Below are 24,717 nucleotides of genomic sequence, written 5' to 3'. Positions count from 1 at the left end.
ATTTAAGTAATTTTAAGATGAAAACAACAACATTTTGTCATAAATATAATACTTTGATTTTTTACTAACATAAATGTAGATTCTGGACAAACAAATTACAATAAGGTGGTTGTTTTACTGTGGAGGACAGTTCTGTTTGTAACATGAGGCCAGAACAAGTGACAGGTGAAGAAGAGACAGGTACAAGAAAAATACGCACACTTTATACATGCATATATATATAACACTAGTACTCCACTTTAATTAGTGTATGGCTGATGATACTGGTGGAAGTGAGAGACATAGAGATATTAGGGTAAATGAAGAGAAGGAAAAGGGAAGTGAGGATGCTGTTCAAGAGAAAGCCTTTAATTATTTTATACGGCCGCAGCCTATAAGGATTTAGACCAATAAATGTAATTTAGGAAAAAATAGGGTTGTCCGTGTTTCTATATTTTATTTGGGTCCATGGGATGGCCTGGATGGGTGTGGGATTTCCCGGCCTGAAATTGTGTCCCAGTCCGGCCCTGCCTCTTGCTTAACATTAAGGGCTCTATCTTACACCCGGCGCAATGCAGCGGCAAGCGCGACGCAATTTTTTTTGCTAGTTTCAGTCCGACGCAGTTATCATTTTCACGTCATGTGCCACGTTGTTTAAATAGCAAATGCATTTGCACCCATTTGTGCGCCTATTGGCGTGCTGGTCTGAAAACGAGGTGTGTTCTGGCGCATTGTTGGCACGTTGCTATTTTGAGGCAACAGAAATAGACTGCACCATTGACCAACTGAAACCTGGTCTAAACCTGGTTATTTAAAGAGCGTGTTAGTAATGTGTGCCTATACGCTGATTTCACGCAGCCGTTATTTTGAAATCGAAAGCGAGGCTCCGGTGGGAAGAAAACCGGAAGTGTCGCCTTTAATCACAGGAGAGTCGTGAATGCGATGGCGTATTGTTGTGTTTAATGATGTTGTGTCAATTCTAAAAATGTACATACATTTCTTTCATACTTTAGACTATATACAGTGAAATTCATTTATAAAGAAAATATTTTTTTTATATATAATTCAGAATATAAAAAAAGAAGCAGGAATGAACTATATATATATCCTATATTGAATAGTAACATCCAATAGTGTAAATCGCGGCAGCAGCTTCAGGTTGGTAATCCAAGGCATTGTTGTTTATCTTTACTTCTGGGGTTCTTCCCACCGGAGCCTCACTTTCGATTTCAAAATGGCGGCTGCGTGAAATCAGCGTATAGGCGGGTGCACAACGCGCATACACTCTGATTATTAAACACACAGGGATACACAGCAACACACAAACATGCCAAATATTTTAAATAAAAGGATTACAATGTAAAAGATTATTATTGTGTGCATAAAGATATGGTGGATTCTGGCTTGTCCCGTAGATGGTCTGCTTGCGCACTTTTACCTCGCACACGAGCAGTTCCGTTTGCGCTCTGGAGACGCATTCAGTCTTTCCACTATCAAATTCTGTAATGTAAATAGAGAATCTGCATTGGCGCGAGCGCAACTGGCATTTAAAGGGAATGGGAGATGAGACTTTGATTGGTTTAACGTCTCAACATAAATCCCAAAACAAACCCATTACTCATTAAGAGAATAGGGACAACCCTTTTAGACCATGCACCTGGCGCGCTGACCATTTTTCCTGTCGTTAAAGTGGATTCGGACACGCCCTAAGTGAACTTGCGCCCTGCGCTTTAGACCATGCGCTTAGATCGTTAAAATAGGGCCCTAAGTCAATTTAGTTTATATAGCCCAATATCACTAATCACAGTCCAAACAACATCCATCCATTTTGGTTGGGCACATGAAAATACTGCTTTATTTTCCTAGAAATCATTAGAAAGTTATAAAATGTTATTATAAAATATTAAATTATTATGATAAAAAATCTGTGACAGTAATTTCTTAATTTTTGTCAGGAAATTGTCTTGGGTTACGAACGTAACCTTGGTTTCCTGAGAAGGGGAATTAGACACTGTGTTCTAGGACTCTCTGGCATGACCGGTGTCTGTAGCACGTGTCAAAACACGACAATAACATTGGCCGGCGACAGCCTATGACGTCACTACTGGTGCGGCCATAGTATAAAAGGGTACCTGTAGTACACGTCATCGATTTATTGTCTGAAGCAGACGTGGGCAGGCATGCCTGAAGCATGGCAACAAAATTTGCACAGTTTCTCATTCCCCTTCTCAGGGACCCAAGGTAACATTCGTAACCCGAGACGTTTCCTTACAAATGGGAACTCGCACTGCATCCTAGGACGCTACTAGGGAACAAATGCCCACTCTGCCATGCTGAAAGAATGAGTGCCGTATGGCTGACACAAGTCAATGACTTCAACAGAACAGATCCGGAGTCACAGTTCCTTGTCTTAGGGGTACGCACCAGTGGTCGTTGTGAATCTATTCCCTAGGGCAAGAAACCCTGGCTACATTGGGGAGGAGACCAAGAGGAGACCAAGCAACACTTAGGGGAGCTCTAAGTGTGGAGTCCTCAGCAAGACAACTCTGTAAAGTGAGAGGAGGCCTAACCACATTCTACGCTAAGGACTGCTTACCAAAGAGGCTCTAAAGGAGCCTGACAACTCGATACTGCTATCCAGGCGAACAAAGCCTACATAGCAAGACAAAGGCTACACTAAAAGACCACTTCACCAAGGAGGCTCACAGAGAGTCCCACAACTTGGACCTGTTATCTAATGTGGAGCTCTGGGGAGCGGAGGTCTCAGAATGACGACTTTCTAAATCGAGAGGAAACCTAACAATGCAATGTAAGGCTGGTTCCACCAAGGAGGCTCACAGAGAGCAATACGACCCGGCGTAGCTACCGTGACCGAGCTCTAGGAACAGAGGCCTCGGCAAGACTACTCTCTAAAGCGAGAGGAGGTCTAGCTACGTTCTACTCTAAGGACCACTTACCAAAGAGGTTCAAAACAGAGCCTACAAATTTGAACCATATTTGAACCATATACTGTACTTATCCTAGTGGATCTCTGGGGAGCGGAGGTCTCAATAAAATAGTTCTCTGAAACAAGAGGTGACCTAACTATGCTTCCACTGCTAGTCACTCCGGGGAGGCTCATAGAGACCTGCACATCGGAGGCTCCGCCTAGGCTGAGCTCTCAAAAACAAGAGGAGACCTAACAAGTTCTACCAAGGATCACGAGAGCCAACGACTTAATAATGGCATTCTGGGCAGATTCTGACAGGGGAGGTCTCAGCAAAGTTACTCTCTAAAACGAGAAAAGACCTGACTATGTTCAACTTAAAACCCTAATCCAACAAAACACTCACAATCAGAGGGTAGAGGAAAAGAATGAAGGTTTTAAAGATATTATACTGAACTTTCTGACCACCGCCTCAATAGATGTGCCGAAGAGCGAAATCTTTGATGGTTTGGTTGCACGGAGTGCGAAATCTGTGATGAGGCGCAGTTCTGCTACCACCTCAGGGGGGAACACCTGACCCTGGTCCTGGTCTTTCAGCAGATCAGCCCGGCAAGCCTGCAACACAGCCATTGTGTGCAAGGCAGTCCCAGCCTGACCCGCCACCATTTACGCTCTGCCATTCAAACGCTCAAAACCTCATTCAGAAGCTAACGAAGAATGAGAAAGAGCCATACCTTTCTCGAATTCCTCTGAGAGATCCATCTGAGAGACCCACAATCTCAGTTTCCTCCTCGCCTCAGCTGCAGCAGGTCCTGATCCGCGGGGCCCAGATGATTGTCTCAATTACCTTGAAAAAAGGGACAAACAAGAGCGGAGTTTCTTCATAGAGAAAGAACAAATTCCCTTCGAGGAACGAGCGAGCATTCTCCTCGCCCAAGCGAATCAAAGCAAAGTTTTTTTGTTTAATTTCAGTTAATCATGACTCTGATGTATAAAACAAATGAAACACATTTGTTTTAAGTTTCAGTACATTTATTTGCATTCAGACGCTGCCTGTTTGTAATAATTTTTACTCACATAAAGCGATAAATGCAAACGGTAAATGCCTCTCGGCTGACAACTTCTAATTAAGTCACCAAAAATGCACTTTAATGCCCTGGAAATGGGGCTTCTCTCTCACATTCGATTTCTGGGACATTGTGTCTATCAATATGTGGGAGACTCCCGGACCTTCCGGGAGAGGTGGGATGTCTGCATACACCAATGTAGTAACTGCAACCAGAGTGTATAATTTATAGAATTGTTTTGGTCAAATGTGTGCTATTTGGTCACAGCATCCTAGTCACTTCTTGTAATAACAGGAAGAGGTTTTCAGAAGCTTTTCATATTACATCAAATTGTTTCCTGCAAATCAAACACTCCTATTAGCTCATGAAGTCCATGGGTTTTATGACAGGAGGACAATCTCACATTCAGTAGACCAAGTTCCTCTCAAAATACTCCTATAACTGCATGATTCTGGAGAGGTGGTCACTCATTTTTCTTTAGCTTCTGCTTTACATAAATGACAAAGGACATCAAATGGTCACTTTACAGGTATTAAATATTCTGTAGGCTATATTAGTAATGTGTATTTGTGTATTGTGGGTTCAAATACTAGCTACTATCACTTCAAAGAAGCTATAAGAATGCCTAGCTGGCACTTAGACCTGGAGAGATGGAGAAAAAAAGCATCAAAGTTACATAGATTAAAAAGAGCTACATAAATTAAGAGGAATGTCCACATATTTGATATGATATTAACACAGATATTTTAACATTTTATCTTTCCAACTGTCATCACTGCAGATGACCTGGCAGCTTTCTCAAGTGTCAACCTCTGTATCTGTGAATCACAACCCTTCATTTTCTGAGCAATGGCTTTTAAATAAATCTAGCCTTTCTGGTGTCTAAAATGGTTTTGAGGAAAAAAAAAAAATATGTTGAATGTAAAACTACAGGGGGGAAGATGAGAGAATAACAAGGAATAGCCAGTTGTAGTACGCTCAGATTTGGACCGCCTTGGGTTTCACCATTCAAGCAAACACAGAGATTGCATTCTTACACTTCATATATAGATAAGGACTGGAGAGGAGAGTCAGAATTGGAGAGAATGTGTAAAGGAAAGTCTAGGGTGGCAAAACAGGATGTTGAATATTGCTGAATTTTAAAATGATAATGACATTCAATATCATTGCAAAATAAAACTAAATGGCTCGGCAGAGATACAGAATCTCATATTAATTTAAATCACACTGACTCATCTGAACCAGTTGAGTGAACTGCTCATTTTGTATTGTGGACAAATGTTGGCGCTAAAAGCTAACCTAAGAATGCTGTAATTCAGAGCCACAGGTCAAATTTCTCTTGGAGCCAGAGAAACTCGTGCCCGTTGGGATGGTACTTAACTTTTTGACTGAAGTGCTGAAGTCAAGCTGGAATATTAGAATAACAAAGGCTGAGATGTCTGATTTAAGAGGGACGAGGTTTGTGAGGTTCATATGAGTGAAATCCAGCGATACAGGCTGGAGATTAGAGAAGTCAAAAGTGATCATGTGTAATTGGTTATCTCACCTCCAGCACCTCGGAAGGAATTATCCCCCGTAAGCCTCCTTAGACTCTTTAGTGGACTTCCACTGGAGAGGAGGAAAGTTTGGAGGCTTTGAAAAGGCAATCTTAAAAATCTTAGCATTACCTGCTCCCACCGTGATGAAAGGCGAGATACCCTGACAGCAGCCACAACTCAGGTGCACACGTTTTAATATTCACCCTCTCTTCCAGCACAAGCTGACACACCCAAGGAAAGAAACGCGGACTGTACTGTGGGAAACTCGCGGCGGGCAATTATTTCCAACTTTTCGTGAACTCGCCATGTAGGAAAACAGCGAGCGGGAAGAGTCCTTTTGAAGTGATCATCGGAGCTTAATTTGGATGTTTATTTTGGCCATTAGTTTCCTGTCTTGGGTCTTATTGAATTGTTAATCCTGAGGCGATGAGATACACAAAGAGAGAGATCTGAATTATGGTATCAGAACGACTTAATGAAATGAGTGTTGTGTGCCTCATTTAATCAATATTGGAGTATCTGCCAATTAGCACTATTATTTCACTGGCAAGCGAAAATCAGGACCCCGCTAATTTATCAACGACTCCATCTTTCTTACTGGTAGCATTACATATGTGATAACAATGGTTAATTTTTGATTTTCCTGCTTTAAATTATAAGGGGGAGGCTAGATTCTAATTAAGCTCCATTGGAAGTGTTGATGAGGTTTAACTAGCAAAATTAATTAAAAGTTTTGTAAAGATTAGAATCATGACGTTTTGAGTATTTAATCAAAATGCATTTTGCCATTAATTAAATCCTCATTTGCATGTGTATGTTAATTTGTGGGAATAATTTGAATCACATCAGCACATTTCGCGTCCTATATTGTTAAGGAAAAAAGACGTTGACGTTCGCGAGTATCCACACGTACAAAGACAGCACTCCAGGTATGTGATATCTAAGATATGTGCTCTCATAATCTGTTTCATAGTCCTCAACCTGCTCGCAAACTGCAGATTAGCCCCAAAACATCCAATTTCCAGTCAATTCCCATTTCCACACTTATCTTTCAATCCTCTTAATTGAAGATATAGAGTGTTCATATATTTCATGAATTAGTGAAAGAATACTCTTAACTTAAGTCGGATTATGATTTCTGAAATCCCCTTTACTATGAGACATTTCTGGAAAAGAAAATCAGCCACAGAAAATGGAGAAAAATCATTTGGGCTTTGCATCAACACAAAATTCACATTCTCTCTTTTGGGCCTTGGAAAAGCAGGACTCCAGAATTCAATTAAGCTGATTCACTTCACAAGGTTTTTTAGGGTCGGGTTGAAAGCGAGTCCCTGTTCACGGACAACTAACATTGCTTAATTTGGCCCTCGCCCCTTGGTTGATGGCTACTTTAAAAGCAATGTGATGTATTACCTCAGGCGTCCTCCCAGGTCCCACTGAACGTTTGCATTAAAAACCCTTTCAGACAAAAGAGATCCAGTGAAATTCATATTGCATAAATGTACTGTAAGTGAAATTCATATCTATTTTACATCCTTTCCTGTGTGTGACGATGATCAACATAAAAAAAATCAACTCAACATTCAGTTGTTATGAATAGGTAACAATGTGGAATCTAAATAATTAACAAATATAATAGATAAATGGGTCAATGCTGTATAAAACAAGTCTTGTTTTTAAAGAAAGAAAAAATCTAGTTTAAAAACGAATGATTCACTTCTTAGAAATATACTCTTTTATTCAACTTAAAGTTATAAATGGTTTCAAAACACTTTTATGCCATTTTCAAGAAAGGTTTCATGACTCTAGTTGACTCCCTTGCACCCATGCATACATGTGAGTGTACAATATGTTTCAAGGTAAACTTATTTTTTCAAACAACATGGATATTTCATAAAAGCTCATAAAAAAATAACTTCATTCAAATCTCATGTCATTTTACAACCTGAACTACCACATAATAACAATTTTTAATTCAAAAAGTACAAACATGTTTTTCATAGCCTAGAAGAGTAGTCAAGACATTGTGTGTATGAATTTCATTTTAAAATATATATTTGAACAGACAGATTAGCATTGTGTCATTGACCCAATGCATAAAATGCCATGGTCTTTGCAATCGTTCTATTTGGCAAACTCTACTTTTCATTGCACAACTAAGTATCTGCAAACAATTTTGATGAATCCTGAAGCATCAGCGGGAAATAAACTGAGTAGGTGGATTTCACCAGACATAACTCAACAGAGGTGTGGACTTGAGTGTCAGACAGTCTTTCAATACGTCTTTCTGTCAGCTCAAGCTACAAGAGCGTCAGCACTCGCAGGTACAGAAAGGGAATGACTAAGCAAAAGAGAAACCTTTAGGAGTCCAAAAACAAGGAGAACCTCCTGATGACTGAACATATTTCATTTTGATTGGAAAATGTTGCATCATTGAGATTTGGCATTCAATTGTGTGGATTCCTGATGGATCGTAACTTAAGAATCACATCCTACGTGACATAATATGCCATTTGCGAATGCGCTTTCACCTAATGAAATCTGAAGAATGTTTGGCACCATGAGAGAGAGCTGGCGTTAAGCTCTGGCAACAACCTCCAATCACAATATCATTGCCATATAACACCACTTACATAGCCTACTCATAGTGACAGAGAGCAGGGAGATTATTCTTAAACATATCATAAGCTGTTCCAAACCACGTATAGTTGTCACGGGGAAGTTGTCTCAATATATTGACGGATTCAAAAAGTCAACAGCATAATTACACTCAAACTTGTTTTCTTTAGCAGTGGTTAACATCTCATTTAAAACTGCTGCAAATCTATACATTTTTGTTCATTTTTTCCCCCAAGATAAAATTCCAAAATAATATTTTGTTCAAATGTAACTTGTACGAACAAGAAAGAGAAAAAAAATTCTTGTCACATATGTCGTGCTTAAATTCTTGAAATTTGTTTTGTCAACAAATATAAATTGCCTACATATAAATGTCTTTACAAAACGAGAGAGAGAGAGAGAGAGAGAGAGAGAGAGAGAGAGTGAGAGTGTGTATATACTGGTCAATGTGGTCAAAAGTTTGACCCTTCTTCTTCTTCTTCTTCTTCTTTTTAAAATAAATTAATACTTTTATTCAGAAAGGATGCACTAAATTGATCAAAAGTGACAGAAAATACATTTATAATCTTAATGGCTGTTCTTTTGAACTTTTGACTATTAGGCTAATCAAATAATCCTGAAAAAAATAGGTATCACGGTTTCACAAAGAAATCACACATAAATAGGCAAAACAGTAATATTGTGAAATAATGTACAAATAATAAAGCAGCACAGCTGTTTTCAACATTGATAATAAGAAGTAATGTGTCTTGAGCAGCAAATCATCATTATGAATAATGATGATGAAAATTCAGCTTTGCCATCATATATTTTAAAATATATTCAAATAAAAACAGTTATTTTAATTTGTAATAATATTTCACAATATTAATCTTTTTTTTACTGTATTGTTGGTCAAATAAATTCAGCCTTGGTGAGCATAAGAGACTTATTTCAAAAACATTAAAACATTTTAATGTTTCCAAACCTTTGACAGGTATGTATCACTACATAAGTCCATAAAGTTATAAAGTTATTTATAAATAAATAAATACTTAAAGTTGTACCCAGAGTTTTCACTGGTTTCACTTTATTTTATTCAATAAATGTATATCATTATTTAAATCCATGAAGGCCTGCTGTTATTTAGTTTTGACTAGTTTTGACTTTTGAAATTTGTGTGGAAAATACACAAAATGAAGGTAATGCTAGCAGCGGCTAAATTTGAAAGGTGTGCTGTTATCTCAGTGTTCAATAAACATTTGATCTTGGCTATACACTATGAATAACAGCATAAAGTAAGTCCTTGATGTTGCCTCTCATCTTTTGAAGTATCCACTTTTCATTGCCATTCTTTTCATCGCCATTCTATGCACAAACAAAACACCCTGCAGATAAAGATGCACACATACTCACTCGCAAACACAAACAGAGAGAGCCACTCCAGCGACTGGCAAGGAATCAAAGATTAAAACTTTGTCCACTTTGTCAATGTCATCATACTGCCCTCTTTTGTCAGTTTGTGTCTTGGAGAGCAGTGAGGGTCCTATCTCTTCTGCCTGCTTTCTTCGCACCAGCATTTAATGCTTGAATGGATGAATTCTCATGTTTAGACCAACATGGGATTGTCTCGGCTTACGCTATACGTTTATATATTTATTTAAGTGTGTACATGTGCATACTGGGAAAATTCTTGAGTGAGCAGGAGAAAGGATGGGTGGGAGTGGGAGAAGAGAAGAGAAGCAGAGTGATGAAAGACAGAATCACACAGCAGGACTTAAAAAGCAGTTTAAAAACGTACTGTTGTTATATGTGCATAAGACATACATTTGGTTTCACTGGTTATTTAATATTACTTTACTATAGACTACAAATTATTGACCTTTTTCCCTACTAGAAGATTGAGAAACTTAAAAAAGAAAGAAAGAAAGAAAAAGAAAGAAAACAGTATTTTTTATTTACCTTCATTAACACTGAAAGAAAAATTAAATCAATTTAAGCTTTGCTCTTTGGTTAACTTCAATGACATGACAAAAGCACAGCGATAGCATAGATTAAATAATTTGAAAATGAATATTGAGTAGGCCTACTGCAAACTAAACTGAAAATGACTTACAGTGTCCTCTGATTAGTATTGTATTGTAATTTTAGCATGTGAATATCCTGTGGAAGGGGTTTGCAGAGTGAAGATCTCAAATGAGGAGTATGGCTCCCCTAGTGGATAAGATGGTAACACCAGGCTCTAGATTATAGTCTACATAGTCTACAGCCTGTGTGTCTTTTTATATTTGTATAGATTAATTATAGTCTTATTCAGCAATGGCATTACACAAGATTTCTATGTCAATTAAAAGTTGTTGTTTTCTATTCATCAAAGAATCCTGAAAAATATATTATTATTTTAAAATATTATTTAGAATCCACAAAAATATTAAGTAGAATAACTTTTTTCAACATTGATACGAAATGTTTCTTGAGCAGCAAATCAGCATATTAGAAGGATTTCTGAAGGATCAAGTGACAATGAATACTGCAATGATGCTGAAAATTTATTTTAAAATATATTCAAACCAAAAACATATATATATTAATATATAATAATATATATTCTAATAATATTTCACAATATTACAGTTTTTACTGTATTGTCATGACAGAAAATGCATCCTTGGTGAGCATAAAAGACTTATTAAAAAAAAAAAACATTAAAAAAATTGTACAGACGTAGTGTGTGTGTGTGTGTGTGTGTGTGTGTGTGTGTGTGCACACACACATAGGTCACTATGTCACCTATATATATATATATATATATATATATACACCAACATTGAATATAAAAAGAGATGATTAAGGGATGAAAAGATTAAATGATGAAGAGTTACAGAACCTAAATGTAAGGTGATTTTGATGTTGATATATATAAAAAAGTTATAGACACATTATGCGTCAACTACCCATGTACTTTGACTTACAGCAATCACCCTGTCTATTTTAATCTCTAGAGATGGTCACACGTACATGCAATGTCCAAATCCTCTTACTGGTCATTTGTACCTGGTAATGTCCCATACAACCATAATGCTATCAAATCACTTGTCTTATCCATTTATAAAAAGCAATAGCTCTTGTGGCTATTGGATTTAAAATGTTAGCTATTTCAATCATATTTTGACCTCTTGATTTGGCCGGAAATCACTATGTCACCTGTTTACATAGGGACAAGTTCAGCAGGATCACAATCTGTGCAAATATGACCATCATCACAAAATTGCGGGGGGGGGGGGGGGGGGATAAAAAATAAATATAGGACAGAGCTGCTCTAATAGGTGGAATTCATGGAATTCAGCCAAAGATACACCACAGTCACATCATACAGAGTCTACAATATTAGCGAGAGATTGTTTCTAAAGGTATGGGGCAAATCATGCTAAAGGCCTCAGATAGAGATGGCTATTTCACCTGGTGTACATGTCCCGTACGCGGCAGCAGGTGTATAATACAGCGGAGGAAGAACCAGCTTTCCCGCAGAGCGGAGCGGTTACTTTGAGCCATGTGTGCTTGACAACAGTACATACTCAGACAAAAAAGATTCTCCCACCGCTGTCAAGATAACGTATTGGGCCCTTTGTAACACTGTGGGCTATTATACAAGTGATGTGGACTCCCCTTTGTTTATAGCACTTCAAACACACAAAGGAAAAGGAGGGGGACATGGCAGAACTGGATGCCACAGTTGTTTCAACATTACCAACACTGACAGACAGAGACTGAGGAGTCTTAAGACTGTCATTTCACCGGCCTCAATCAAGCTCCACATCATCAAAGTACAAAACGATATATTTTAAGCAATTAATCAATCAATCAAAACAGGAGAGGACAGATTAAAAGCAAGCAAATTTAAATAAATGTTTTGTTTTTTTGATGAAATTGATGATATAAGGTTGATGGGGCCGGTAAGATTGCAGTGCATTTATTAGGTACATTGACAACAGTAATATTGTGAAACATTATTATAATTTAAAATAAATGTTTTCTATTGTAATTTATTGTGATGGCAAAGCTGAATTTTCAGCATCATTACTCCAGTCTTCAGGGTCACATGATCCTTCAGAAATCATTCTAATATGCATTCTATCAATGATGAAAATGGTTATGCTTTGCTTAATATTTTGTGGAAACCGTGGCACATTTTTTCAGGATTCTTTGATGAATTGAAAGTTCAAAAGAACAGCATACTGTCACATTTGATCCATTTAATGTGTCCTTGCTGATTAAAAAAAAAAAGTATTAATATCTTCAAAATAAAATCTAACTGACCCCAAACCTTTGAACAGTAGTCTATATTAACATTAATGTGCACCAGCACAGATAGTGAAAAAGATGCTAAATTATTGCACACAAAAGTCTCAACGGCTCTGTGTGTCTTTCTGTTAAAAAGAGCTCCCATGTGCACACCGTTGTACATTTGAGGGCAAACTCAAATGTAGGAGAGATCAGAGAGATGACATTTGAGGTTGGAAAAAATAGTGCTCTTTCTTTCCTCGTTCTGTTTGCACGTGATATCAGTGACGCTGACCTTTCACACACTGTTATTAACTGAGGAGATGTTTTTCATATAGCCTGGGTGTCATTTACATGATTAGAGACTATTTCCCTGGTACATTGTTTCAGATTTAAATTACTCTACATTTCATTACTTCATATCTAATACTATACATTTTCCAGAGAGAGATTCTTTATCCAAGGCCAGCGCATTTTGGCCTAGTTGGGCAAACATCACCTTCTGATGACTACATAAGAAATATGTATTTTAGTCCAAATGACATTTCATGCTGGCTTTTAAAGCGTTCTTTGTTGCAGTGTAAAACAGGTGTCTTTTTTCTCTTTCATTTCAATGGGATATTCAATTCTTTCCTATTCGTCTGAACAAAGACAACACTGACAAATATTCTACCTTTCTTTTCCATGCTAAAAACACAGTTATGATCAGATAAAGGTCTAGGCGAGTCTGATCAACTCTCAGCCTGCTTAGTATTTCAAAACAAGGTTATACTTGATTGTCAGCAATGGCTTTTAAATCATAGACCATTTCCAGCATTGTTTCATTATATGACTATTAGCTTACTGATTGCTACATTGATAAAATGGCAGCGTATAACATGGATAAAATCTACCCCGCTGTGATTCATCAAGCACGCTCAGCTTGTATACATTCTTATAGTCTCTCTCTCTCCCTCTCTTGCTCTCGTTTCCACTCGCTCTCCTCCCCTGTGTCTTTTCCATGTTTAAATATCCATTAGTATGGAGGGTCAAGACATGTTCCTTCACAACAGTAAATGAATTATGTAGAAATCGATTTACATTTACGATATGCCTTGCACAACTTATGAAGACCTCATACAAATCATTAAGGAGATTTGGCAATATTTTGGGTATATAACAAGATGTACAGGATAATACAAATATGCATTTTTAAAAATGTAATTATATAAAGTGCAGGTCAAACATCTGGATTTTTTTTATTTTTTTTATTTAATGCAATTATGACATTTCAAATTTTGTTTTAAAAGAAACTAATGTTTCTACATTTTTATAAAAAAAAAAAAAAAAACATATTTGTTATTTCCGCTCTTGCTTCAAAGACAAAATAATCTTCTTTTGTACAGATCCTAAAACTTCCAGGTTTACATAATAATAAAAAAAAGTAGATTCCCAATGCAGTCTCAGACTTTTGAACACCGCTGTATATACAAACATATTAGCTTCCCAAATGAAAATTGCTCCCTAATTACTTTCCAAAAGTTCTCTTTTCTATTCAGAAAGTAAAAATGAAAGTACAATTTCCATTCAAGCAGCTCCCATTCATTTCGATTTATTCCTGAAAGCTTGGAATCAGTCAGAACACCCCTTTTGTAGTGAAAGACTACATTGATCATACATTGTCATGAAATCACTTACTTGTCAAGGTAATTGCTTCAAAAGTTTCACTTACAGTGCTGATCTTTTCTTCGACACACTGTAACCACACAAAAAACAATGTTGTCACAATATAAAATACATTCATGTTCATTCCATGCTGCAACACTTAGGTTTCTGTGGAATAAAGTGTGTCCATTAAAATGACAACAAAAGGATTTCGATGCAGTATGCATTACAATTGTACTGTATTAAAGTTTTACAAGAAAATTTGATTGCCAAAGCGATTGATAATAGCTATACACACAACCTGAACCCCCTTAAGGTAACAGTATTAGGTGAAAAAAAATCCTTCCATTAATCTTTGCTGAAAAAAAGTGTGAATCTGATCAAGTGACCATTCAAAAACCTCTATTCCTTAAAGGGCCGTCGACACGGGTGGACAACCGGAATCATTGCTACAATATAGAATATGCTGTTTAAGGTGCAAACGTTACTGTAGCAATGGAACAGTGTGAGATAAATTAATTCAGACATTTGATAACTACAGCCATTGTTCCACTTAATGTACAGATCTACTTGAGTGTGCGGCGAGTGAAAGTGACTGAGGCACTGCTGAGAGTCGCTATGCTACGTTACTAAAGGCTATAATTAGTAGTATTCTCACATATCTTGAGAACATATTAGAGACGAAAAGTCACTTGTAAAGACCCACTTGAATAGCACTCAAAATTTGTCTCTGTATGAGCAATTTAATAGCTCATTTGAAGCTGTTAACCCAGGTTAACATTACATGTGCATTTCATCATGCACTGCATTAAACTGAACTTGTAAGGGCAGGGATTCTTTTCAGGAAAACCTTTGACAAATACAATGTAACATCTCCACTAGGTGATATGAGGTAGACAGGTGGACTATAAACATAACATCGATTGTGTTCCACTTATCCATGAAAAGGTACTGAATGGTGCCAGTAAAAAATGGTGCATTGGAAAGCAAGGTGTGTGAGAGGCTAACATTTGCAAATAAACTTCTTTCTCGGCACTTAAAGAGTCGCAACGCAACTAGGCACAAATAAGACCTCCATAATGAATTCAAAGTGCTTTCACGCCATCTGTAATGGAAAAAAAATAAAAATTTCGAAAGTTTGCGTTAAATCAGCAGCAACTTACTGCAACAAATAATGTTTCATTGCCACATTAAAAAATCTGTATAATCACTGCTATTTGTATGGCACTTTAACCGACTACCATAATTCGTTTTAAAGTGTGCTTACAAGTACTATTAAACTTACTAGTAAGCATAACAAGAATCTGTTATAGATTAAAACAAAAAAGAATATTGAGGCCTTGTCTGTTTGAAATTCAGTAAATATAATGCAGTGTTACTACATTATTAAATATTAGTAAATATAATGCAAATTTCTTGTAAGATATATCTGAAAATGCTGAAAAAAGTCTGTGAAAATGACATGAAATCATTTACAGTGTGATCACAGAGCAACAAGGATGGAATATCAACAAAGTAAAGCAGATTCAAATGCTGTGATATATTCGATTTGTCCTTAATAAATAAATATCCGAGGCTGGGTTTACCCTGTGTTAGACTTCCATCTGTCTACCCTTATACAACATCACCTCCCCTGTTCACATGACAGGTGTGTGTGTGTGTGTGTGTGTGTGTGTGTGTGTGTGTGTGTGTGTGTGTGTGTGTGTGTGTGTGTGTGTGTGTGTGTGTGTGTGTGTGTGTGTGTGTGTGTGTGTGTGTGTGTGTGTGTGTGTGTGTGTGTGTGTGTGTGTGTGTGTGTGTGCGCGTGTGCCAAAGCATGAGCGGCACCTCACAAACCCCATGAATGATAGGCCCCTATTGTCTCTCCTTACGCCCCTGCGTTCACGGTGCTAGTCGAACACATTTCCACTCTCATTAAAAAGATCACTATATTTGATGAACAATATTTATGAGTTTCTTCAACTACTCACACTTTATGTTCCAGGGGTTGATTCTTATTATTAACTAAGAGTTTTACCTTTTTTCATTTGCCATATGTCATATTAAGTTGTCTTACACTTTTTACCATGCCTTTATATTTATACTTTTCAAGTGTGTTATACATAAAAAATTTAGTTTTACTCCATATTTACACTAATTATTCCATTAAAACCAGCAATTTTAACTTAAAAAAAAATAGTTATATAAAAGTTTGTTTTTAATAAAAGATAGAAATATGATGTCATGTACAGTATGAAGAAAATAAAGAAAAGTTATAACTTTTGAACAGTATTTTTTGACATTCATAATATTACTACATCGTCAATTAAGTTGTATCTTTATCAAATTATGCAAAAAAGTGTGAAAGTATTTAATTGTGTTTATTTAGGATTCATAAATTGTGAAAATAATCAGAAATTATGTAAAAATAAATAAAAATAATACATCTAAAGATAATTAAATAATCTAGAGACTTTGAAAATTGCATTTAAAATACATTTTATTTCTAAAACTGCTCATAGTTAAAGAAACTCCCATACTGTGTATGTCTTTACGAAACAGTGCAAACTGATATTGATCTCATCTTTTTAAAATCGTACCCACTGTGAATTATTATTGCACATGCGATGAATTCAATCAGATTCGCACAATTGGTTTTACTGGAGTATGCATATCAGATATGGTTGTAATTGCATTTAATCCTGCGAATATTCAGCATACGATACTGCTTACTTTTTAGCACAGCATCACATCAACCACACTACAGCTGCATGCGTGTAGATCACAGGAACAGGTCAAACGTGCACGCAAGCTCCTCACTTGCACCAAAACTAACATTATACCAGGAAAGGCGGTTTAGTTTATAAAAGACAAGATAAGCCCCATTCTCTCTCTCTCTCTCTCTCTCTCTCTCTCTCTCTCTCACTGACACAAATCAGCACGGTTAGAATAAACTGCATAAGTTATCAGCTCCTTGGAAAGCAAAAGGAAGGCAAAAAAAAAGAAAAAGAAAAAGACTTCTATCACTTAATGAAAAATAGCTTCCCTTTTGGACAGAACTTCATAGGCTGCAATCAAGCCATGGCCCCCTCTTCTTGACGTGCAATCGAGGCAAATCAAGTCAGCATCTATTAATAATATTTCCCTGGCTTCTTTCATTCCACTGCATGTCCTACGACTGTCAGGGCGCGTGATGGAGCACTGCCTTTATCTCTGCTCAGGCCTGCTCTGTCACTGTGATAAACAATTCTAACAAGAATCAGAATAAAGATCTTCCCAGTAGACTCCAGGAGATAGAGGCCCTTTTTTCTCATTTTCTAGACGGCAAAATTTAATCTAGTGGCTGGGCCCTTTTTCTCCCCTCCCTCTTTTCGCCGCCTTTTTTTTTTTTTTTTCAGCGTCACATTCAAAGAGATGCAAATTTATCAGAGCTGGGACCTGATCGACTGGAAGCGCTGCGTGAATGTCAAAGCGGAGGCTTTGGAAGCGAAGACACCTCCGTCTAATGAGCTGAGGCTGGGCTGGAGCAGGTTGTGCTGACCCGTGTATTCGGACGACTGGCCCCTGTCCTCTTTCTGTAAGACGTGGAGATAAAGCCTCTTTTGATTGACTGTAATAACTGACAGTAGGCTACTCATTTTCTAATAAACTTGTGTTTTGCAAACCGCTGTCTGTCTTTCTATCACATTTCCATTTTAGTCTCCAAAGTTTTGAAGGCATTTGACGCCAATGTTGCAACCACATTGGGACTGGGGAGACCAAATGTAATATTTGTAATATTACATATTATATATTATTAGTTATATATTAGTATATATTAATATATTATATTATTAGTAATATATATTAGTTATATTCAAATTTTGAATAGCTTTTTTTTTTATACTTAAATTTTTTACATTTTTTGTCATTTATGTGCTTTTGTCATTTTATTAGTTTTTTGGTTGGTCAATGACTATTACAATACAGTCAATAAAGGAGTAATAAAAGGTTGTTAACATGTTCTAGCAATAAAAAAATAAAGCTTTTTAGAAGTTTTTTTTTTTCATTGCTAGATCATGTTAACAAATATAGTTAACAAAAGTTAACAAATGAACCCGTATTGTAAAGTGTTACCGTTTATATATATATCCCTGATCTATTCATCTATAGTTAGACAGATGGATGGATAGATAGAATAAAACATATTTATTTTATGTATAAATAATACATGCCGGTAATATATATTAAATATATATATATATGTATATTTAAATATACAGTTTATATTGAATATAGTAATATTAATTGTGACACACATATTGTTAACTTCATAAACGGCTTTCGACTGTACGGGATGTACACAGTTGCTGCAACAGGAAACCTCTATCAATAGCAAATTCGTAGCGCACTATACAGTATAAAACCACATGACTTCCTTTGCCTCTCCTCTTTGCTTTTAGTCAAAAGCAATGTGTGATAAGCAAGCTCGTCGACGCATTCTGTCACACGTACTCCCATCATACCTGCATCCTGACAGTAAAGACATTATAATAGGCCTTTGGGTGACCAGAATAAGAGGCAGGTGCTCTGAACACAGGATATCTGGCCCATCAGGGATAACATAACCTGACAGCTGGGAAACCCTGCACTAGCGGGGGTGAAAATGCATTGATCAGCTTAACACTGTGAAAATCTCTGAATGTGAAAGACTAGAGTGAAGAGTAACAGCTTCAAGACAATAAATAATATTTTCTTAGAAGATTTGACCAATATATTCCAACTGGAAAGTGCCTTTCTAACAAGGAACATTATGTTGCAGTCCATTTAAATGAAAAGGAACATTTTCGGTATTATTAAAATGGTTTGTTGTCCTTTTTGTAGCCCAATTTTGCTGTTTGTTTGGAATCCATCAGCATGCCGAACCTTAAAAAGCATAGTAAAACGAAATAGTGGGTTGATAAATAATTGAAAACTATCAGCACTCAAAAGGACTCACTTTTCACATATTCCTTTATTACATATTCACACACTTACTCCGTATACAGACACATATAGATATTCATCATCAGTTCACTTCCTGTTCGAGTCTGCTGGCAGGTGTTTGCTTGTTTTTATCCTCCTCCATCCTGTTTGAAGAAGAAGAAGAGGATGAAGAAGAAGATGATGAAGAAGAAGAAGAAGAAGAAGAAGAACCCACTTGGCAAGGTGAAGTGCTGATACATATTCAACCTAAAGTAACCCAACATGATAGAATGATACTTTATCTTGCGGGACGTGTCAACATCTTTGTTGAGGGTGGGTCTTTAAGGAAAAATAAAGTGTGTGAGATTGATTAGCTGTGAGCATGCTGTTGGCAGGGGTGGTGTCTCGAGAAGGGGTTGACGTGGATGAAAGGCTACTCACTGTATCGGACAGGTGAGGGATGACACCTGGGGGAGAAATGGTAAATAAAACAAAAGCAGGTAATCCATTTGGAAGCAGGACTCGGTGGGCGGGAGAGGGTGCCAAGTGAAGTTGATGAACAAATTAGGTATAATAAAGGGCAACACTGGTAATATTTTCAGAGAGCTGGGACCCTAACTCATTCATTATCTTTTTATTTTTCAGAATATGTTAGTACTTCTTCTATAATTACTCTCGTGTTAACCTAAGCATTAATGTGTTTCATTATGTTTGTGGGTCATTTTAGTCTGTTCAGGTGTTTGTGTATCAATAAGGTTAAACCTTTACAATAAGGTTTCATTAGTTAACATTAGTTAATGTATTGACCAACATTAACTAACAATGAACAAAAGATTTGTTACAGTATATATTCATCTTTTTTAATGTTAGTTATTTAAAAATACAGTCGTTCATTGTTTGTTCATGCTAGTTCACAGTGCATTATGTGCATGTATAAGTAAATGTTGAAATTAACATTCATTTACATGAATAAATGATGTAGAAGTCTTGTTCGTTCTTAATTCATGTTCACTAAAGTAGTTAACTAATGAAACCTTATTATAAAGTGTTACCAGGTTTATTAATATTTTGAATTAGCTTGTATTTTTATTAGTGCTGTCAAATCAGTTAATTGCAATTAATTGCATCTAACATAAAAGTTGTTTTATATAATATGTGTGTGTGTGTGTGTGTGTGTGTGTGTAAACACATATATATTGTTTTTTTATTGTTGTTTTTTAGTACATGTAATAATTTTAGTGCTTCAACTTCAACTTATTTCAGTTTATTGCTGTATAAATAAAAAAATATATATAAATTATATATATATATATAAATTATATCATTTTTTTAGTTGACGATAATATCCTGGTATTTTATTTTATTTATTTATCTTTTTATTTATTTATTTTATTTTTTGTATTTTATCTTATTTGGGGGGGATTGGGTGATCGGGGTGAGGTGGGGACAATATTTTTTGCTAGTTTCCTGTATCTGTATCCTCTTAGTACTGTAAAAGTTCAATAAACAGATTAAGCTATAAAAAAGAAAGAAAAAAGAAAAAGTTCAGTCGTCGTGAGGTTCCTGCCCACACCTTTCCCTCTAACCCCCTCTGTGACAGCTTCGCACTCCAGATCAGCAGCCGTGGGAGACCAACATCTAATCCATCCTCGCTGCAGCCTTATACATTTTTAATTGTGCTCGCGAGAGAACTGGGACGAGGGACAGAGATTGAGCGCGATGTCTCGAGCTGTATTAGAGAGGCAGGGCTTCTCAAACATCTGCCCCGCCCATCCCAATAAAGTTAACAGAGAAAAAAAAAAAGGCTATGCAAATGAGTTTGCACCCCTCGCCAGCCCAATTCCTTTCTGCATTGATTGACACACTGAGCTTCTCTTATCATCTCTCATAATACTGTCAGGGAACCAAACCTTGAAGCTCGAACGCATATCACAATAAGTGGAAATGTAAAGGCTTTATTTCAGCACATGATAGCTGACCTTGGAGAAATCAGAAATTACCTTCTGTGGAACAATGTTGTGAGATGTGGGTCTGTAAAAAAAGAGGAGATTATATGGAAATCATTTGTATGAACTGTTTTTCATTAACATAAAGGAACAGGTCACCCATCATTTACTCATCCATGTCATTTCAATCCAACATGATTTTCTTTCTTCTGCAGAACACAAAAGAAGATTTGGTGTTTTTTTTTTCCCATGCAGTTACAAAGTTAAGTTTAATTTTTTATTTTTTTTTTAAAGACACAAAAGTATCATAAATGTAATCCATGACTCATGCACTATATTTCAAGTTGTATGAAATCATATGACTGCAATCAAATTTTTCTTTCTGCTTCTCGTGAATGCACCTGAGATTTTCAGTGAATGGCAACTCAAATTTTAGCCAAGTTATGTGAACCGCTTTTATGGTGCTTTTGTGTACTTTTTTAAGCTTGAAAGTCTATGTTATTTGTAATTGCATGAAACAAAGCATGGGGAACGTATTTCATAGCAATAACAAATTGCATTTTCCCACTTCTCTCCTTTGAAGAAAGAAAGTCATGAGTTTGAAAATAAAATTCTGGATGAACTGTTCCTTAAACTTTCTAACATTGACTTTTCCATGTATTTTGCATTGCAACAATAGCATATCATAGCAGATTCTCACCAATGAACATACTTTTTTTTATCTAAGATGTTTCTGAAAGTGCTTTTCTGACTATGTTATTTCATCTTTATTGTAAATGATATACTACACTATAATCAGGTATGCTCTTTACCTATTGTGTAACAAAAATAAGATATTACATGAATCATTCTGGGATAAGTGAATGGGAAATTTGATGGTAGTGTTTTTATCCAATGAAACGGCTATGTTTTTATTTACCCATTTCCACAAAACTGTTCCACAATTATTCATTCGAAATCCTATTGCATTGAACATGATACCGAAGCTCTGATTTCTATGTTTAGAATTTTTATATCGATTTTCCTGATATTTATTTCAGCCACACTTCATTATAACCATGATTAGATAGAGTACAGGTTTCTAGAGCACTGACATTTTTATTAGGACCAGGAACTGGGAGGGGTGCTTGGGGGGTAATTCCTCTGGCATCTGCCACATCAAGATCTGAGGACAAAAGTCTCCCAAAATTGCCATTCTCCATGCATATTAAAGAAACTTGTCATCCAGACATCACGGAAAGCTACAAAAGATAAGAGGCACAATCCCTTTGGGGCAGCATTTCTTGCCATCAGAATGGCAAAATTATAACCATAAAAATGTCCAATTTAGTGGAAAATGCTTGATTTTAGTATGTTTTGCATAAAAGCCAGTGCATTTAAATTGCCCATGACAAAAAAAAGGGGGAAAAAAAGACAAATTGGCAATCCATGTTGAGTCAGAATTGACACTAACGCTATAACAAAGGGAATATGCATTACAGTGGACTGTAGAGAGGCACTCTACCTTCTGAAAGGTAGAGTCCATTGAGACTGTAAATTAGGATGGAGGAACAAGGAGATGCACTCCTCGCAGAGAGTTAATGTGTGGAGCATATGCTGCTTCAGAGAAATTACGCTTATTCCTTTTCATATGTGCGGCCTGTCGTAATGTTAGGATGTACACAATCATGACATGATGTGAATTGAAAGCGGCATTCTCGAAGCGCAACCTGTATTTTGCACGTCCTTCATAAATGAGAATCAAATAGAGTATACCTTCTCAAGCCTCATTTAAAGTGCACAACCGTTTCGAGGCTCATCTCATTTACCCCTTGCGTGCTAACCATACTTTATGCTAAAATAGCACACTTACTTCAGTTAAACCAAATCCATCAGTGTTGTTATTGTAAACTACAACTAAAATAATTAATAATAATAACTAATAATTTTCTGTAATTAAATACAGCTGAAATAAAATAAAACAAATATTAGATGAAAACTTAAACTTAAAAACTTAAATGAAAATTAAAATAAAATTGAACTAACATTTTGATACTTTGGCATAAATAACTTTTACCATGGTAAACTTTGTACAAGAAATGTAGGACACATATTTCATGTGTAGTTTGATAATAATGTATAATTTCTCAAGTCATCTATTTATTTACCTTAAAGTGTGTATATTCGCCACTATGCCACCATGTTCATGGAATAAACTGTATTATAATAATTATAAGAATAAACTGTAAAATAAAATAAAAATGTAACTGGTTTTTTGAACACTCCCCGTCGCCTGCCATTGGCTGTTACAATAGGTAGTCCTGCCCCCAATCTCACACTATTGGTTAAGCCTGTGTTGCTGGTTGAAGCTAGTCAGGAAATGTAAGCTTAGCGTTAAGTTCTGCCAGGAAGACTCAATCAGCGCGTCATGTATTACTCACTTCTAACCAATCATGTGTTAACACTCTCAGTATAAAAGAATAGTACTTACATTCGTCTGAGTTCGCAGATACTGACGGCGCCAATTACCTCCAAGATGGTCATTTCCCTCCATCCTCCCCACCACCACCAGGATGGTCCCTTCCTTTACCTCCAGGGGGTCGGCTGCGCCCCTGCCTTCGTCTTCAGGCAGGATATGCAGCTTCCGCTACCCTCGCATTGCGCGCTAAGGACGGGGCCTACGCCAAAAACTTTATAAATTGATGCTTGCTGGGCTGTTAATAAACATGCACTTGTTATATCAATTTATCTCCCGAGTCTTTCTGGTAGAACTGATACAAATAGTATAATGGTTTGAAATCAGAGCCACAACCTATGGGTAAATAACCCTACAAATGGCGGTAACACTTTATTTTAAAGTGTGCTTGTTACACATGTTAGGCTACATGTAGTTACTGTAATAACTATCCCAGACAGCAACATATGTCGGCCCAGATCCGCATGGATGCCATTGCCACGGATGCCACACGGCCCAGATCTGGGCCGACACTATGTTGCTGTCTGGGATATTATGCATAATTACATGCAAATAACCCCAAACCAACCCTAATCCTAACTCAGTAAGAACATGTAGTTAATTATTAATACTCAGCACTTAAATGCATAACTGTAACATGATCACCTTAAAATGAAGTGTAACCCAAATGGCTTACCTATGGTTGTTTCTACATATTAAACAAGTGGGGGGAAAGTATTTTAACACCAAAAAAGTACTTATTTCAGCTTTAAGGTTAAAATAATACATGCTGTTTTAAGCATTAAAAGTTAGTTCAAGCTTTGTTCTTTCAATCCAGAGGTGCACTGAACAATTATTTCAGTTATATACAGAGCAATCAAAGCATCCGTCTTTCTATTCCCTCTTTCATATTTTTGCTTACCAAGCATTCACACATCTTAACAGTGATTTAGAAGCAACACATCAGCTCGCTCTTAAAGACAAAATCAGACTTGTTTCCACAGTCGACAGTCAATTTTACTGACGTATGCTCAGCAACCTCTAGAAAACTTTCTTTAGCCGCCTCAGGTGAAGAACCTTCTTTTCTCACTTTGTCTGTGTAATTTATGGAAATATCCGAGTGTTCTCTCCTAGGCAAAAGCGGATTTCCTGAAAGATAAGTGCAAAATTCCACAATGCCGATCTACCAAGTGGGTAAACACGGGAGTGAGAAAATAACACCTCGGGAATGGTCTATGGATCAACATTCTCCAAAATATGATTTCCTAAATCCTTTATAAATTATAATAACACTGATAAGCTTTCGGCTTAAGTGATCCATGGAATCACTGGCTTGAGAGTTTAACACCAGTACCTGAAGAGGTAATTCTGATGCAAATGA

The 24,717-nt window shown here is 36.6% G+C and overlaps 1 long non-coding RNA gene across 1 annotated transcript; it reads right to left on the bottom strand.

Moving 5' to 3' along the window:
- Window positions 1-23,147: 23,147 nt before the first annotated feature.
- On the bottom strand, window positions 23,148-23,773 carry LOC309479897. Its single transcript, XR_014199464.1, has 2 exons — window positions 23,660-23,773; window positions 23,148-23,268 (listed from the first exon to the last, which is right to left on the bottom strand). It is a non-coding gene; the product is annotated as an uncharacterized lncRNA (long non-coding RNA).
- Between the last annotated feature and the right edge of the window lie 944 nt (window positions 23,774-24,717).

This window comes from Leuciscus leuciscus, assembly GCF_965113295.1.
Source record: "Leuciscus leuciscus genome assembly, chromosome: 17".
Classification (NCBI taxonomy): domain Eukaryota; kingdom Metazoa; phylum Chordata; class Actinopteri; order Cypriniformes; family Leuciscidae; genus Leuciscus; species Leuciscus leuciscus.
Note: the sequence above shows the minus strand (reverse complement) of the source record. Positions and strands in the feature narration are given on the sequence as shown.